The 19,502-nt window shown below is 43.4% G+C and overlaps 1 protein-coding gene across 1 annotated transcript in view; it reads right to left on the bottom strand.

The window, feature by feature from the left end:
- The window catches only part of LOC142590943 (uncharacterized), a 60,919-nt gene extending 58,557 nt beyond the window's left edge, over positions 1 to 2,362 (bottom strand). The window contains exon 1 of the mRNA XM_075703324.1: positions 2,317 to 2,362. The gene's annotated coding sequence lies outside the window, so the exon portion shown is untranslated. The remainder of the gene's footprint in view (positions 1 to 2,316) is intronic.
- Between the last annotated feature and the right edge of the window lie 17,140 nt (positions 2,363 to 19,502).

The raw sequence follows: 19,502 nt of genomic DNA, 5'->3' as shown, positions 1-19,502 counted from the left end.
AGGGGACCTCCGGCGCGTGGTAACAAGAATTATACAAACAATAGCAACACGTAAAAGTTACCATAGTAAAAAAAATTTAGAAGGCAAGTCATAAAAGAAAAGAGAAGCAGCAGTTGAATACTATAAATACTAAGAAGGCTGCTGATTACTAAATACTTGGGGAAACTGTAGAGGCACGTTATTCGGAAATAAGGGAAATAAAAAAGTAATAAAGCTACATTGAAAAAGGAAAGTCAGAGGAAGCTAAAACAGAATGCTCAAGGTCTGCGTGCAGCCTGTGAGCTTTCAGCGATTTTAAAGTAGTTCCCGAGAGATAAAGCTGAAAAATGCAAGGACTGCTTACAGTAGTCGGCGCGAAAGATGGGTAAAGTGAGGTTCAAATTCTGTACAAGTCTACTATTATTTTTATTGATAAGAAATGTGTTTGGTGTGATGGGTTCTAGAATATTGTTTGATGCCCTAAATATAACAATACCGAGGTTATATTTAACAAGATCGGTCCCACTCAAGATAGTATGTGCATGTTTTAACTCATTAGCGCTACTTTAACGAGATGAAAATGTTATTAGAGGAATAGCACGCTTTTCAATGACTTGCAGTGATGTTAGGTGATTTTTATAATTCTTTACCTATGAATCAATACTCTAGATAATATGAAAATTAACAACAGCATAATAGTGCGACATCACTGTAGAATGAGCAATATGATAGTACTTGAATTAAAACGGCTATTTCATATGTTGTTTTCGTTTTTACGTTAGCTATATGCAGGTGACGATATGAAGGTGGCGAGCTATATGAAGATGGCGAATATAAGGTGGCCGTCAAATTCCACACGTTGGAGAAATGATCAACTAGTTCGATTAGATGATTGCTGATGGAAATATATTGCAGTTGCTCAGAAAATCGCTGACCCGAGGTGAAGATGACAAAATTGGTCTTATTATGGTCAATCTACAGGTTATTATGTTCACACCACGTGGATATTTTCACAAGATCTTCGCTAAGCTTACTTGTTTTCGTGGCTACACAATTGTTAGAGTTAAATACAGTGGCGCCGTCGGCGTACACAATGCACTTCGATGAGGAGAGGCAACTGGGCAGATCATTATTATAAATTAGGAAAAGTAAGGAACTTGATATGTACCCCTGCGGTACACCTATGTTAGTAGTAAGTTCTTGGAACAGTATGCAAAAATGTTAACCTTTTTTTTTTGTAAGGAACTACGGATTAGAAGTAGGGACGGAACGATTATTCCGATGGCTTCGATCTAGCTAATTGAATTGTGTGATTAATATTGGCGAAGGGCCACTATTAATCAATGAATATGGATGCCGCAAATTTACCTTCACGAGTCGCTTTTTTAAGGTAATCCTTAAGAATTGTAAGCAGTAGATTAGTTGAAAAGCCAGAACAAAAGCCAAATTGATAGGGAGAAAGAATACTAAATTTTAAGAAATATTTTGTTAGAAGTCTTTCGATAAATGTTTCACTAGTATTATTTTCTTAATGTAAGAACGCAAATGCGTCTACAGCTCTGCATGAGCATGGGATCGGGTATGTTGAAAACAGGAATGACTAGCGTGCACTAGAGTTCACGCGGGAAAATACGGTATTTAACGACGAGGTTAATGATATTGAGGAGAACATTAGCAATACTGCGCAGTCATTTTAACTCTTTGTGGCCACATGACTTTATCCAACTTGTGGTAGTTCTAGTCAGAAGCCATTCTGCGCAATTTGTGCGCCATGCAATAGAATGCTGAGATACACAAACACATAATAGGGGATTTGTTTGAGAAATGATTTCTGAACACGCTTGGTTGGTACGTGAGCACATTATGGTAACGCTCGAAGCAGCCACCAGGGTCGAGGTGAGAATTTGCACTGAATTTCGGTCACTATGCACGGCATAGTCCTTGCTATTACCATTCGCATTCTTATACAAGAAGTGTGGCTTAACATCCGAGCGATCATCTCCGTGGGCATTTACAGTTAGTTTTGACCGCCTGTCGCCAACAAGCTGTTTAACAAAGCTTTCATCGGTACGGGAGGTGGCTCGGTTCCTTGATGCATCCGGCAACTATCTGCATTCCATCAAAAGCTCGCTGTTTCTTTAAATCTTGAAAATATGTAGTATGCACTCTACGGCCGCCCTCTCCACGCTGTAGGCGACCACCACACGAACCATCGCCCCCTGGGTCATCACTGTGAGTTTCTTCTGACAGACTCATCTGAGGGCGTTTAATGACCATATGAAAGGCGCACATATTCCTCATCGGCGCTAAAATCATCACCGGATTCAGCAAACTCACGCGATTTTCGTCCATGTAATACCCGGGCAGAAAAAGTCTCCAACATGTCATCACTACGCGCCACAAGTTAGGCCCGAAAATCACTTCAAGCGCGTTTGAAAAACTACTGCCCTCTTCTCGAGACAACAAAAAGTACAATTTGTAGCTGAAAAGTGTTGCCGAGAGATGGCGCAATCAACCCTCATAACTGCAGAATGCGAGCAGGTGTGCGTGTCGAGCTCTTCCCCACATGTGACCGGAGACGATATTATCACGCGGCACCGTCAAGCCGACATAGGTCCGGAAAGCGTTGTTATGGTAAGCGCTAAAATTATCGAGGCCAGCGCTAATGGTTTCAAGGACCCGAATTATTTAAATTGCTTCATCAGGCTTAGTTGGAAAACGGAAAAATGAATGAGGTAGGCAGTAAAAGAGATGTTACAGCTTGAAGCGGAATCAGAAATGTTAAAAAAGAAACGTCACAACAGACATTAGCAATATCAAGCAGATTACCATGAATGATTGCGAATGATTCTCGACATGACGTCTAAGTGTTACGATTTAAAAACGTTTAAATATTTCCCACTCCTTCCGAGTGTTATTAACACATTCTGCAATTTTAGTACATTATAATTCTTCTTCGCACTTTTCACCTTACCGGAAGGTCAGAAAACTTATTGTAACACGAAAGCTATTTGGAGTCGAATGTTGCTTTCTTTGTTTTTATAGAAATATTCACGATACCAAATTGACTTCAGAAGGTTATCTGGAAGCCATCGATTTTGCGGGGACGCTACCTTTTGTCTTCCTTTTTAGTCTGTGAGGGCAGAAATTGTACATACGACGAAACGGTCGATAAAAACGGTGAAAAAGGTTTTTGAGGATCATTAGCTGATACGACTGCCGACCATTCAGATTTAGTTAGGCTAGCAAGGAACAATCTTCTGTCAAGCTCAATTTTGTAGTCTGAAGTGTCTCTTAAGGTTAAGTTATTGCGAAAGCGTAGAACGATAGGGTAGTTATCGATAATGTCAGGGTTAAAAATGCCTGCATACAGTGAGTGTGTTCCATATTGCGTGATCAATCAAAGCGCCATCAACGTTGTTAGGACAACGATTAGGGAGAGTAATTAAACATTCGTAGCCAAATCTACGAAAGGTCGCCAAACCATTTGAAGAATTGGGTCAAGTGGTATGCAAAAGGCTAATTTTGATATGGCCCGTAGTTATTGCGTTGAAATTCGCGTACGATTTTTACAGCGAAGCTGTTTAGCGCTACTTCTCCGAGTATCATATCCGCGTGTCGACACAAAACCCGAGGCTTTTCCTCGGGCGTCCGCATCACACGCCATCTGTGTTTTTGTCTCCTGTTTCACGCAAATGCTCTGTAGCAACCAATCTTATGTAGTTATCTTGTAAAAAATATAACTTAGGGTGGCCGCTAAGACGACTCTGTCATTAGGGCCAGTTTCATTTACTTGCCAGAATTAGTTCACAGGGAAGCTGTAAACGTTATATAATTCCAGTCTGCTGTCAATACATCGCCGTCTACGGAGGGAGTATGGTTTCAGAAAACGGCTGTAACTATTGTTTCATCAATACTATCCCGGAACAAATTATATGAGAATTAGCCGCTAAGACGTCTCTAAAATTGCGCCTAGTTTCATATACTTGTTCAAAGTGACATTGTAAATATTCTGAAATTCTCATCGGTAATGCGGTGGCACTTGCACACGTCACTACTTCATAAAAGAATAAGAATAAATAAGTCCAATATCAAAAGACGTGTTCGTTCTCTGTGACTTTCCATAATAATATCAATACATTTTATATATATACATACATACATATATATATATATATATATATATATATATATATATATATATATATATATATATATATATATATATATATATATATATATATATATATAGATGCGTCGATTCAGGTAAAATACAGCACAGTTTCGCTGCTCGTCCTTCTTCATAGAGTGGAAGGGCGGATGAATTTTGCAGCTTTGTCGAGGGTGCAACAGAAGTCAGTAACTAAAGAAGAAGCGGGGCGATAAATGCTTCCGAGCATTAAGTTCTTCTTGCCTGCATTTCAAAGGGGCCAAAATGGGACAACACCCGTTTAATTAGGTTTAGGTGCAGGTTATAGAATCCCAGTTGGTCAAAATTTCCGCAGTCCTCCACTATGGCGTGCCTCATAATCGGAAAGTGGGTTTGGCACGTAAACCGCCATAACTAAAATTTTATGGTTCTTTGGCTACACAGAAGGCAGGTGAATCAAATTCAACAAATACTGATTCAAAGATAGTAATAGTTAACTAGAATTGATGTCGGCGCTTGTATGGAATGCTAGCTGAAATATGTATAGCTTCACGAGTGTAGTTACTTGTCTCTCGGTCAGAATACTCAGAAAAATAAGTTAAAGAAGAATAGGTCCTTGTCCTCATTACTATTCCAAGCTTGAGATACACATATTATTGAAAAGGAGTCAAGCGAAAGAAGGTTCTGATAGTCATCGAAGTGCTTGTGGAGACTTCTAGCATAGAAGTGAATGATTAAATAGTAGTCGTGCGACATGAACTTATCCAGTTTAGATGATGAAAGGTAAGAATCTGTGGTAGATAGTAATGGCAATTAAAGATCAAAATAAAGGCTGTTGGAAACAGAAAGGTCCCGCTCCTCAGCCATGCGACAAGCACACCTCTGGTTTATCGTTCTTGGCGTGACAATTATCAGTCCGCAAATTATTACAGTTGTTAGGTTTTCTTTTAACGGCAGTGCTCTGGAAAAGAGACGAGTGCCTTTTCGCACTAGCACATTTTGCACTAGCACGTCAAGGTACTCATTTTCTCGGCAATGTTGTCAACAATGGGATCAGTCATACGAACAGATTTATTAAGAAGCCTTTACTGAAGTTAATCAATTGTAGTAGCGAGCTTAGCACCAGGTAGGAATATATAATTAAACTAAACTACAGAAAAACACTAGAAACTAAAAGAAAAGATACAGGTAGTTTAAGAACAGTTTGTGGCAGCAGCGACAGTAACATATCAAGGTGCCAAAAAAATAATTCAAGCACTAACTCCTCTGGAAGTTGTCTACGAAGCCGTAAAAATTGTGCCACTTTCTCATGTCCACACCACCCAGTGTCATTATCGATGTTATGAAACCTTATCTGGTTTCCATAGCTCGTTGTGTCGTCCTCAATTTGAAAAGGGTTCTACTCAAATGAGGACGACACAACGAGCTATGGAAAGAAGAATGATAGGTGTAACGTTAAGGGATAAGAAAAGAGCAGATTGGGTGAGGGAACACACGCGAGTTAATGACATCTTAGTTGAAATCAAGAAAAAGAAATGGGCATGGGAAGGACATGTAATGAGGAGGGAAGATAACCGATGGTCATTAAGGGTTACGGACTGGATTCCAAGGGAAGGGAAGCGTAGCAGGGGGCGGCAGAAAGTTAGGTGGGCGGATGAGATTAAGAAGTTTGCAGGCATGGCATGGCCACAATTAGTACATGACCGGGGTTGTTGGAGAAGTATGGGAGAGGCCTTTGCCCTGCAGTGGGCGTAACCAGGCTGATGATGATGATGATGATGACGATGATGATGATGATGAAACCTTATCCGACCAGTATAAACCATTGTCAGCCATCAGCGGCCGTTATCAACCTTATGGAACATGATCCTACCCTTGTCAACTTTTAGCGGTATTTATAATCCTGGATGTCAAGTGAAGCTGTCGTAAAACCGTCACTACAACAGCTGATGGGTGTTTGCAATGTTTTAATGATGGTTATGATGCTTGCTTTGAGCTTGTTCCTTAGAGACGTATGGTGCTCCGCGTGTTGTATGGATGATTTCAATGAAAGTATGCATTGTTTGCTTTTATTGTGCTGAGCGCTTGCAGCCTTTGTTTTACGTGAGTATGAGCCATTGCAGTTTTCGCTTCCTGGCGGGGTTATATTATATATATATATATATATATATATATATACATATTTACCCTCAGGGCCATGCAGGCATTACAGAAGGCACTGGGCAAGGGAAACAAAAATCTAAAGGTGGACAATGAAATGATGCAGGTACCTAAATGCTTGCTCTTATGTATACAATGTTGACTAAGAAACAAAGAAATAAAATTTTAGTGAGCACGAAATACAACACTGCCATTTTTCACACAATACCTGTCAACACTTTTCGAAAATTATTAATGCCGATAATAGATACAATTTCATTATGAAGATCGTTCCATTCTTTAAGACAACAAATGAGTGTGGAAAAGAGGCTGTTCTGCATAAGGTCATGGCTACTTTCTGGAGATGATCCATGCGACAAAATATATAAAGGGGCCTAGGAAGAGGTTATGGTAATCCGCCGCGGTTGCTTAGGAGCTATGGCGTTGGGCTTCCAAGCACGAGCTCGGGGATCATATCCTGGCCACGGCGACCGCATTTTTATAGGGGGGAAATTCGAAAACACCCGTGTAGTTAATTTAGATGCACGTTAAAGAGTGGTCTAAATATCCGGAATGCCCAATCACGGCGTGCCTCACAAGCAAATCGTTATTTTGGCACGTAAAACCCCATATCTTTATATTTTTTCGGAGGTCATTATGCCAGGTGGATTACTAATACAACTTCTGGAACAGAGTGAGCCGACAAATATTTTGTCGTGAAGTCCACGAGGGAAGATTCAAGTTAGTTTCCCTTGCTGTTATGCTTGCTCCTCGGGTAAAGTTGAATAAAATGAAACGAACGCAGTTCTTCAAAACATGTTCTAAAGAAGTAATCAGGTGGTCTTAGCAAGGATCCCACAGTGCTACTGAGTATTCTATTTTAACCTTTCGATGTCCAAAACTTTATTTCAATATGCAGCATCAAGGAAACTTTGGCATGCATAAATTACTGACAAAATATCCCAAATATGCTGTCAGAAAAAGAAATTATTCATTGCTGAACAACGAGGTGTTGAACCAGAGCAACATTGCGCACCTATGGTACTATGTTAGATTTAAAACAATCACGGCTTAGAAGCAGGCCATGTTCTGAGAAGGTTTTCTTTTCTTCTTTCTGCGCAAATCTCGCGCAAATCTTCTTTCTGCGCAAATCCTGATTTCCCGGCAAATCTTCGACAGGATCACTTGGCATTTCTGCGTCTTCCTGTTGGCATGATTGTTGATCGCGACGCTTGCGCATAACTTAAAGTGGGCGGGAATCAATCATTCTTTGATTATCTACCGGATCACAGTCAGAGTCTTTCAGGCCACGGATGGATGGAAACAACTTTATTTTGAATCCAGCAACTTTGACGACCCGGGCTCAGGTCTCCCATGAGGGGACTTCGAGGCCTTGCCTCGTCGCCGCCTCTAGGGCTTGCTGGACAGCCCACTCTTGTGTCTTGAGGTTGGAGCTGCGCAGATCGGCGGCCCACTTCGACGCAAGAGCCTCCGGAGCTACTGCCATTGTAGCTGATGTAACCCGACAATCCCACAACATGTGTGACAGCGTCGCTGTAGTTTCCTGACACAATTTGCAAAGAGCAGTCGGTTATTGCGCGGGGAAAATGTGTTGCATTCGCACCGGACTGGGGAATGTTTGTGTTTGCAATTGTCGCCAAATGACTGCCTGGCGACGTTTCAGCATGGGGTGAGGTGGGGGCAGCAACCGCCTGCCTAGCTGGTAGTGCTTGGTGATGTCATTGTACCAGACCAGGCGTTCTCGCGTGTTTTGAGCCAGGAGTTCCGAACTCGAAGAGGCGGTCTCCGATTCTGCGCGGCGGGTCAGGTCTAATGTCGAAGTTAACACTGGACAATGCACCATCATTCAGCCACTTTCCTTGTTTTGGCGTCGCCATCTAATAATAAAGTACAAGAATCATGACCCTATGACTAACGTTTATCTATTCCGCAGAATTAACAGTACGGTGTATGTTTGTTCTACCTTCAGTACAGCGGGAACATGCTACAAGCAGTATCTCCCAATAACTCATTGCGCCTTCGAATATGCCCGTTGTTGCTCATGCGCAACACCACTTTCAGCGGGTAAAGTTCTGTTGTGCAAATTATGGCCAGACCGGTTAGCGTCATCATAAATTTCCTACATCGTTTTGTAAGCTATTTTAATTTTAGCAGTTGCTTTAGTAATGTCTATTTCATTGTAGTTCAAAAAAATTTACTCACGTGTGCTAAGCTCGCATGGCCACCTCTCAGCATATCCAAGAACGCGGTACTTTTGAACACAAAGAACCCGTGCTGCCATGTCTGCTTATTTGTTTGGCGTACAAGAGGCTGGGTGTCTTCCCATAGGTGGCGCCAGCAGTATCATGGAGGTAACAGCAGTCAAAAAAAATTTTTCGAGCTGTTGCTCCAGGGCATAGTAGGCATTAAGGGGTTAAGGAGACTTGATTTTTTTATAAAGAACTAAATTCAAAGAAAACGTTGCGCGAGAATAGAAGTAAGGGTGACATCCATCACCTTGGATTTGATAAATGTTTAGTGCCGTTAGCCATTGGTTGCACTAAATAGCTATAGCCGTAAGCCTGACTGTAGCATGCTAACATCATTGTCGTTTGTAATCTCAAAAAGAAGAGCACGGTCATCGGCGAATGAATGCATGCTAGATGACAGATAATAATGAAGATAATTGATATAAATTAGGAATAGTAGCGGTGTAAGAACGGAACCTTATGGCACACCAGAACTTAAGTTAACAAATGGTAAGCCCCAGCCTTGGCTGAGACAGACTGTAAAAGAATAGTTAGAAAACATTCGATTCATTTTAATAATTTACTATCGATATTTAGGTCACCCAAATTTAGTAGGAGTATATGACAGCAAACTTTATGGCATGCTTTTGAAAAATCTTGAAAGATGCAAGTAGCCACTGATAACCTGCCAAGTTTTTGATGCGAGTTCTCTGTGAAGGCAATTAGTGGAGTTTTGCGTGAATTTGCCTTTCGGAAACCATACTATGGACGAGTAAACTGAACTACTCTCGAGAAAGTTTATAAGAGTGATGAAAAAGATATGCTCAAACAGTTTGCAACATGTACTAGTGATAGCTATGGAGCCATAATTAGCAGGAGAATTCTTCTTCCCAGATTTATGAAGAGGAGTGTTCTTTCCAGTTTTCGTTGCTTAGAAAGTGCCCCTGTATCCAATGACTGCTGAAAAATAGAAGGTAAAATATTGAAGCCACCACCACAACTGTATCTTTAAGAATTTTGAAATAACGGTGTCGTATCCTGGAGTAGTATGATCATTTAAAGTAATAAATAAATGGGCAACACCAGCTGTGTCACCAGTACCCGGAAGCATCACTAAGTAATCATGGTGATGTACATCAGGTACATGGATGCTCTTAAGTGCTGGAAAGTGATTACCAAACGTATCATTCAATACTGTAGCACTCATATGATTATAAAATGAATCCCCACGAAGGTTTAGCAAAGCGATAGTATTGCTAGCTGTGGTATACACGCCGAAATTTTCGAGGATACCTTGCAACACGTTCGGAAAATAATGGATAGTCAGTTTTTGGTATTTTTTAAGGTTCTATGTATGCAACTTTTTGATATATGCGTTGTATGAAGGCACGCGCTAGGTAGAAATGATGTTGCTTACTGGAACATATCTCTTTGTTTAACGGTCAACATCACCTACAAAGGTAGCCCAGTTGGACTACACGAACAGATAAAAAATGTTTACAAGAAAAGTTTCCATGAAGACAGACCGACCGTTTCTTATTGCAATGAAATCTGCCTTCTTATACTCTCGTAGTGTCACTGTTCCCTTAGAAGATATCCGTACTGCCTTAAGATGAAAAATGATTAATGAATGATCACTACCCTACTGAAAATACTCCGTATTCTCCGTAACTACTACATTAAATAACATCGTATGACATATGGGAAGAACTGGACTTTTTGTGGCATCCCATATGTTTCATATCGGATTATTGGACTTGGTAGTAATGGGGCATATGGATTTTTCATTACGGTAATGCATGTCAAAGGAATGATGAACTATACAAAATTGGGTCTTGTCGTCAGGATTATACGAAGAGTGTTTCATACATTGAATTATATTCCTAGTTGGTTCCGTAATTAGTTGTGCCAGTGAAAGTAAAGAACCCAAGTGGACAAATTCAACACATTGCGTCGACAAGGAAAAGAGTGTGGGCGTGGTATCAAGGCTCCAAACAGTGCTAGGAAAATAAAAATCTCCGAGTAAAAATATAGGAGCGGTAGTGATTGTCGCACTGATTTCTTTAAGGCGGTCTTGGAGTTCACCTGTAAAGGTAAGCGAGGTAGGCGGGGATCGGTAGCAAACGCCAAGCATTAATTTACGATTGTCATGAGTTAATAACACCCAGACTATTCCAAGACTAGTACTAATACTGATACTTCAGTATGTAATACTGTTAGATATGGCGAGAAGAACGTCGTCATCACGATCTGTAAGCCAGTCGCATCTGTAGGTAATAAGATCATCTTCATTATGAAAGATTCCATGGTTCTGAACGTCAGGGCTGAGCGACGTTTCTGTAAGAGCAGTTATGTGTACTGCGCATGAATTATTAATGTGATATAGTGCATCATAGTTACTGTGCATGCTTCTTGCATTTGCAAATATAACTGACAGCTGTGAATTACATAAAGAATTTAAACCACCGTCCCTCTCGCAGTCCTAGACTGAGGCGATGATTAATTAAATGAAAGATTGGCGCTGATATCTGTGTGTGCTTGAAAATTCTTGATTGCTGTCTGAAATTGTGTCGCTTGAGTAGAAACTGTGATTTTTGGGTATTTTATCGTACCTTAATTCGAATGTCGGTAACTATGGCTAAGACTTTTGGAAATCTATTAGCTTTTTTCGGGCGATCCGTGTGTGAACTGGAAAATCCTCGTTTACTGTGATGTCCTTTTGTTTCAGCTCACCTTCAGTAAATTTCGCTAAAATGGAGCGCCATTTGTTAGGAGCAAACTTGCACAAGCGATGATGACGATGAAATAAACCAACAGGAAAAGTTTTAAAAACAACCTTAAACTTATTTATTAGTCTTTCTCCTGTTTTCAGCCACTTTTCTTCAGAATCGCGAAGACCATAAAACATTAGCTTACCCGGAGAGATCCCTCTCCTAGCACGTTAAGGCGCGATTCTATACGGGGTTTTCAGCTGCGAATTCTCCGAGTGACTCCTTAGTTGATGTTATCTTTTTCAGACAATTTTTGAAAAAAAAATTATTTCTATTTTTGACCGTCTAGCCGCTTGCGGATATCGATGGTGTCAGACGGGGTTTTGCCTGGATTGTATGCAATTTATATCAGCGGCCAATTGTGCTTGAAACTTAGCGCTTTGTGGCGAACAGGTGCGCACATATTTGAATAGCTGGAACGGAACCATCCTTTGCTTGACAGGGTCATCGGGTAAGTTAATAAGCTCAGATACTGCGGGTGCCCGATTAGGTCGGCCACGATTTATTTTAACGTCTTCACAGCAAAATAGAAGAAATAACATAGAGAACCATTCACACACCGTTTTGTACAATGTTCCGGGGCACGGAAACACTGTTTAACATCTGTCATCAGATTTTTTTTTTTTTGCTGAGAGTACAAATTTCGCACACAACTGCATGTCGAAAAATCACTGAATCAAGACTTGTGAGCAATTGCTTATGGGGTGTGAGCCATTGTTTACGGGGCTATGAGCCATTGCATTCTTACTTCACGTACGGACAGGATTATCGTTTGGAAGGCATAGAAATATTTACGCATTCAAAACAACATATTCTCTCGTAACCAACCTGCACATGCTGAAAAGAATACGTGAGCCAGGGCGCGAGCAGTACTGCCGCTTCGGCCAAGATTGTTCTAGGTAGGTGAAGGCAGCCATTGTGTAGCGATGGCCAGACAATCCAGTAACACCTGCGGGTCTTCTCTGGCGAGGCTATTCAAGGACTTGCTTCGGACTAGATGCCGAGGTCAGCGTGTGCTTCGCGAGTGGTGTGTGACCATTGACCATCTCACGGAATTCCTTTGGAACACGGTCCGAACATCCCTTCCAAAAGGCACAAGAAGTATTCCTGGAGAAGAAAAGCTGCTGGTCCTTGGAGACGTTGTTTTGGATTCAAAGCACGAAAAGACCTTGCGCCTTGGACCTAAATTTTGCCTCGACCCGGGTCTGAGAACCGTTGAAAAGTTGGCCTTCGCCCATAATGTGTCACCTAAGGCTCAGCCCGAGGACAGAACTAGGCGTGTATCAGAGTGTGCTGACGCTGTGGCTAGTAGTAGCAGCCCTAAAGTGCGCAGCAATAGATTTCGATTGCTGATGGATTACTTGGTTGATAGCCGTTTGCACGTCGTACAATCTGACAAAGAAGGTTACTTTGTTGTACTTTCTGAGGAACAGTTTTCAAACAAGGCGCTTGAGGCAATAGGAAAACATTTTAAAGTGACTAGTAAGGAACCGGTAAAGAATAAGAAGGAAGCCGTTTCATTATTGAAAGGCATGGGGCTTCTAAGTTTGGCAAATAAAGTTAAGGAATCAGAGCGCTATTTGCTTGAAATTTTCTTCTCGGCAAAAACGCATAAGCCCAGCATTCCTTTTCGAGCAATAGTCTCAGAACGCCAAACTTGGCAATTGGTGGTATCATCTTACCTCAATAAGCATTTGTCAACACTTTCCGGGACTGACCCGTTTGGTGTGGCTAACTCGGAGGCAGTCGTAAAGTTTCTCATGCAGGAGAACCCGGCTTCGTGCTTTGGTTTTAGCATAGACTTGGTCGATTTATTCTATTCTCTTACCCATAATCAACTTCTGCAACGTGTTCAGAATTGTATCTCAGACCAAAACGATGAGTGCGCATTCCAAAATAGTTGTGGCATTTCAAGGGGGTATTTCATGGAACTTTTATCCGTTTACTTAGAGAATACCTATGTAATGTGGGAAGATAACGTATTCAAGCAAAAGTCGGGGGTGTGTATTGGTGCCAAAATTGCCCCAATACTTAGTAACATTTTTCGAAGTTATGTTGACAGGAAAGTAGAGAATGACTTAAATAGAAGGTATATTCGAATTTTTCGGTACGTGGACGACTTCCTAATTATAGTTGAGTCTAAGGGTGCTGAATGTGTGCCTGACTTACTCGATGTTTTTTCTAAGCATGGGTCTGGACTGAGCCTCACACATGAGATCCCACAGAGCAACGTCCTGCAGTTCTTAGATCTGAGTATGCTCCCAGGAGTGAAAAACCTCTTGTAAACTACGTGTCTTGTCACTCTAAGCTTGTTAAATTCGGAATTGTAACAGGATGTCTTGGTATGCCTGTCGAAAAATTGTGTACTCATCAAATGTCCAGTTGCCTGATGGTCCAAGCCCAGAGATGCAGAGAGGCCGGTTTTCCAGATTCTGTACTTGTGGCTGGTGCTAATAAGATTATAAAAACGCTGAAATGTTCGGAACAGCCCAAAGAAAATGTCGCGGGGAAAAAAGTTGTTGTCATTCCTTATGAGCACACGTTGTCACATCGTTTTAAGAGAGTAGGGGCCAAGTATGGAGTGAGGGTCGTTTTTTCTGCTCCGATGAAGCTGGATAAAATAGGGGCGGCAGTTCAGAGGAAGCAGGAAGGCGTTAAACGGAATGCTGCATGCAAGGTAAATCATGTCAATAAGTACATCAGTTGCAAGAAGGGCGCTGTCTACCAAATTCTTTTATCTTGGGGCCAAACTTACATAGGCTAGACAGGCCGTTGCATCCATATTAGACTAATGGAGCATGCCAATTCTTTAGACAAAAAAGACACTAACCTGGCAAAGCATTGCAGTATTTGTAAATGCGTACCTTTCTTTGACGATACAAAATTGTTATTTTTTCATAGTGACAGGACTACCAGAGAAGTCGCTGAAGCATTTCATATCATCAGAAAATCTAATAGTTGCGCTTGCAAAACATCTTTAGTCTTGTCAGCGAAAGAAATGGCATTGCTGCATAAAGGGTAGATTGCAAGGCAGGTGCAACGCGTGCGAATGTTGGCTGTCCGGAGTTTGTATCTGATCATCGATGTGTGACCGGGCGCATACGTGCCCAGTTTTTTACGTATAAATGTTGACTTCTTACTTGAAATAAATTAGTTGTAAGTTCAGCGCCGTGTTTGCCTCCTCCTAATTCTGGTCCTGTCGTTTAGCGCTGATTGAATTTTATTGTTACCATGCAACACCAACTCGCCCAATCCGCTGCACTTCAGCTGCATCGCGGTACGCAAGGTTCGCGCAGAACAGCGACTTCGTGAGCCCGCTCAACAACCCGGGGAAGACTTTACCATTTATATTGAAGACGTCATCGACTTGTGTAAGCGTTTAACCCCGTCGATGCCTGAGTGGAATAAGATCAAACAAATCCTGAAAGGAGTTGCCGATCATGCATTTCAAACGGTATTGGCCAAATACCCACAGCTCGTTGCAGATCTTGCGAGTTTGTGCCATAGTTTTGACGAATTGCGCAAGCAACGTGCCCAAACCCGACACCCTCTGGAACAGAACGACTTGATGGCGGCTTTGATTCTGGGCGACCGGAATGCACTGTTGGTTCAGATCAAGGAGCCCGCGCGTGCGGAGGACAGCTCTCCAATTTATCGAGTACGCCCGAGCCAGCACAGGCACAACATCCTGCCCTAGTCATACGACCAATGATACAGGAAGAGGTCATTGACGCTTTGCCTTTCACTCATCCACCATATCTGGGGTCTGCGCCCTCGTAGCACGCGCCAGTCGTCGATGCTGGGTTGCCCCGTAAACCAACCTATTCTTCCACCTTGGCACCTGTTCGGCCACCTCCAGTTACGTTAGTTGACTATCCCCTACGTTTTCAAATCCACGGCGGAAAGCAGACAATTGTCCTATATGTTATTCTTGCGGTTACGCAGGTCATGTGGCACGCTTCTGTCGCTGTCGCCCTCCTTTTTCAAGATGATGCTATGCGCCGGTCTGTGTACGATCGTCGACACATTGGCACAGAGCGAGCTCAACAAGCCCTTCGGCCGAACGCCTGCCCTCAGCTAGCGGCCGATATCCATCACCCCTACGTTACTCTCTGTCACCTATGTGCCGTCGACCATGCCCTTCTGATGCAGAAAACTAGATGCCGCAGTTTCCGAGGCACGAACTGCGTCTTCGACGAAAAATTACAGTCCTAAAATTTCTCCAACAAGCCACATCGAATTTTTTGTGGGTGGATACCGTATGCTTCCGCTTCTGGATACTGGTGTTGCCATTTCAGTGATAGATACGAAGCTTTGCCGCTTCCTTAAGAAGGTTACCGCAACGTCAAAGGGATTGCCCCTCAGTACCGCCCGCGCACACCATATTTAGCCGTCAGCCGCATGCACAACTCCCGTCGTCATTTAAGCCGCTGTGTTTTCCATTGAGTTTCTTGTGTTCGCATGTCATCCTCGGTTGGGATTTTCTCTCGCCATCATGCTCTTATTGGCTGTGCTCGTGCCGAGGTTGAGTTTTCTGCGTTGTGTTCAGCGTCGTCGCAACCGACTATGGCAAAGTTCTTTGCCGCCGACAATACTAACATACCGCCCAGTATTACAGTCCTTGTTCCCGTGTCCTGCGCCAGGTTTTGTGATTCCATAGTCATATTTACACCCTCCAAGACAGTTCAGCGCCGCTGAAATCTGGCGTTCCAATTTGCCGCTATCGATATGCGCAACGGTGCTACATCCTTGTTTGTTACGAATTCGGTGCCAGTTCCCTGACTCTTACTCCGTGGCGAGTGTATAGGAACCAATTGCGGCATTACACGTATCCTCCGTCTTCTGCCTTGACGACGCGGACAACTTGCAAGTTCTTCTACTTGTGCGCCTGATCATCAACGTTTAAGTATGTTTTGCTCCGCACATGACCGTGAACTTGCAGAAGCGAGCCACGAGAAACACCTTGCGCTTATACGCCAGTTTTTCGGCTCGTTTGACTGCCAGAAGACGTCATTATGCCGAACGCACAATGTACTCCATGCGAGTGACACCGACTCCAAAGCTCTTGAACAACAGCGCGTTTACGGCGTATCCCCTGCTAAGCGTCGGGTGATCTCCTGACAAGTCAACGACATGCTTCAGCACTGCGTCATTCAGTTGTCTTGCGGTTCGCGGTCGTCGCCTGTCGTTCTTTCCACGAAAAAAGGCGGTTCAATGCGATTCCGTGTCGATTACCGTCGGCTAAACAAAATTACGGGCAAATATGCATATCCTCTGCCACGCATCGACGATGCCCTGGACTGCTTGCAAGGGGCCGACTTCTTTTCAGCACTAGACTTAAGGTCCCGTTACTCGCAGGTCTCTGTTGCGTCATGCAATCGCCCGCAAACTGCCTCCGTAAGTCTCGATGGGCAGTACGAATTCAATGTTATGCCATTCGGCTTACGTGATGCCCAATCACCGTTAGAAATGATGGACAGTGTCTTGCTTGAAATGGAAGACATGCCTCTGCTACCTGAATGACGTCGTCGTTTTCTCCCCTAAATTCGACATTCATCTCCGTCGTCTTTACGAAGTTTTGAGCTGTTCGATGCTCACAGGACTTGAGCTTAACATCAAAAAGGGCCGGTTCGGTGCTCGCCAACTCACCATACTGGGCCACGCACTCTCGAAGGACGGCGTGCTTCCCGCTCCTCATAAACTTAGTGCTGTTGCTGAATTTCTGAAATCTACCACTGCTAATGTACTTGGCAGCTTCTTTGGTCTGTGCTCATACTTTCGCCTCATTGCCAAGAAGTTCGCTTCCTTAATAGCACCACTTACCAACCTGCTTCCCGGTGATAGCTATCTGTCTCGTTGGTCGCCTCAGTGTGATGAGGCTTTCGCAACATTACGTCGCCTCCTCATTTCACTGTCCATTCTACGTGACTTCGAACCTACCGCACCAACCATGGTACACACGGATGCCAGTGAGATTGGACTTGGTGCTTGTTTCGCTCAACGAAAGCCGGGCTTCTCTTAGTACGTGGTTGTATATTCGAGTCCTGCCCTCATTAAGGCAGAGTGCAAGTACTAGGTTACCGAAAAGAAATGTTTGACAATTGTTTGGACGTTGCTGAAATTTTGTCCCTACTTGTATGGCCATTCCTTTGACGTCGCCACCGATCATCATTCGCCTTCTTGGCTGGCGTCATTAAACGATCCGTCGGGTAGGCTTGGATGCTGGGCACTACGTTCACAAGAATACAATATTCGCATCATTTATCGCTCGGGACGCAAGCATGCCGACGGGGAAGCACTTTCCCGCTCTCCCGTGCCTGCGGACGTTGCACCTGTTTCCCTTTCCGCAACTTTCATCGCTAACATCAATGTCGCTGACATGCCTTCAAAACAGCGCAAATATACTAGGATAGCATAGTTTATCAACGTTCTCTCTACGCCTTCGGCGAAACCATCCCCACGGCACTCTCGCACCCCTCGTTGCCAAGTACCTAGTTATGCGCTCCGGACGCTATGTTGTAGCGCCGCAACTATCAGCCAGATGGTGTGAAGCTTCTCCTTTTTACGCCTTGTCATTTGCGCTCCAGTCTCTAGCCGTACTTCCACGCAGACCCACAAAACAGGCACGCTGGTGTTTTGAAAACTTATGACAGACTTCGCCAGTCATTCTACTGGCGTGGAATGTACGTCCGCAAGTACATTCGTTCGTGAATTGTGAACGCCAGAAAATAACTTGTCACACGCCTGGTCCATCACCCCCTTTGCCGTGCCCAGCTCGCCCGTTTGATAGAATCTGCATAGACTTGTACGGGCCCCTTGCTTCTAGCCCTGCGGGCAATACGTAGAATATTGTGGGCGTCGACCACCTCACTCGATATGCCTAAACCGCCACTCCTCAAATAGATTCAGCTCCTGATGATGCCTTGTTCATCTTGCGTTGCTTCGTTTTTCGCCACGGCGTGCCAAACGAGCTGCTTAGAGACCAAAGCCGTGTGTTTCTTTCGCTTGTCGTACAAGAACTTCTTAGTCAGCGCAATAATTTCATTTTATTTATTTGTTTATTTGCTTATTTATTTCAAAGTACCTTACAGACCGCAAGGGGAGCATTGAGTAAGAGGAGCGTGTACTACTACAAATTATCATGCGAATACTAAAGTATTGACGGAGCGCTTTAGCACAACACTCGGGGATACGCTTTCCATGTACATATAATCCCACCATTCTAACTGGGACTTCGTTTTTGCTTTTGTGACATATGACTATAACACAGCTACGCCAAACCTCTACTGGATTTTACCCCTTCTTTCTACTGTACGAACGTGAGCACCCGTCCACACTGGATGCATTTAAAACCACCCGGATGCTTCCGAATACCGCCCAGCGACAGAACTCGCTCAATGTGCCGAAGAGTACCACCAACCAGCACGCTCATTTACATCCGTGACAGAAGGTCTTCAAGAAGAACGCCTTCACCTGGCTAAACTCGCCCCCATCTTGCCTGTTGGCTCGAGGGTGTGGTTTTAAATTCCATGCCAGACCCCAGGTCTCTCCCGCGAGTTTGCAGCAAAATATCACGCTCCCAATGGCATCGTTCGTTGCACGTCATGTCGCTGGTGAACTACATCGTCGACCCTGCAACAGCTCCGACCGACAGACGCTGCCGCAGTCGTGAACCAGTCCACGTTAGCCGCCTAAAGCCCTACTACGACACTCTTGTGCTCGCATCGTCTATGGCTCCTCTTCGCCGCCGGGGCTAATGTAGTGGGGTAGAGAGTTAGGAACTATGAAGAGAAACAAAGTACGGAAGCCCTGATAGACGAGGTATCGACCGACGCTCTTTGCTCAAGGCTGTTGTAGCATAACCCTACTTGTAAATAAGCCCCCTTCCAGAATCAGTAATTGGTTAAAGGCTATAAAAAAAATACATGTACGTGCGCCGCCATCCCGCGAATTTCAAACAGTTACCGCCTACGACGTCGCGCGGGATGTTATTATTATTATTATTATTATTATTATTATTATTATTATTATTATTATTATTATTATTATTATTATTATATCGTCTCTTATTTTCGTCGAAGCTTATAATTAGAGGATAGTTCCATTGTCTCATTGCCTTCCAGAACTAAGGCTAGGCTTCTAGCCACTGAAATAAGTCACATTTTTCTTCATGCACAGAAACTAAACAACAAATGTCAACAGATCAGTATGCGC

Source organism: Dermacentor variabilis, chromosome 8 (assembly GCF_050947875.1).
Source record: "Dermacentor variabilis isolate Ectoservices chromosome 8, ASM5094787v1, whole genome shotgun sequence".
Taxonomy (NCBI): domain Eukaryota; kingdom Metazoa; phylum Arthropoda; class Arachnida; order Ixodida; family Ixodidae; genus Dermacentor; species Dermacentor variabilis.
Note: the sequence above shows the minus strand (reverse complement) of the source record. Positions and strands in the feature narration are given on the sequence as shown.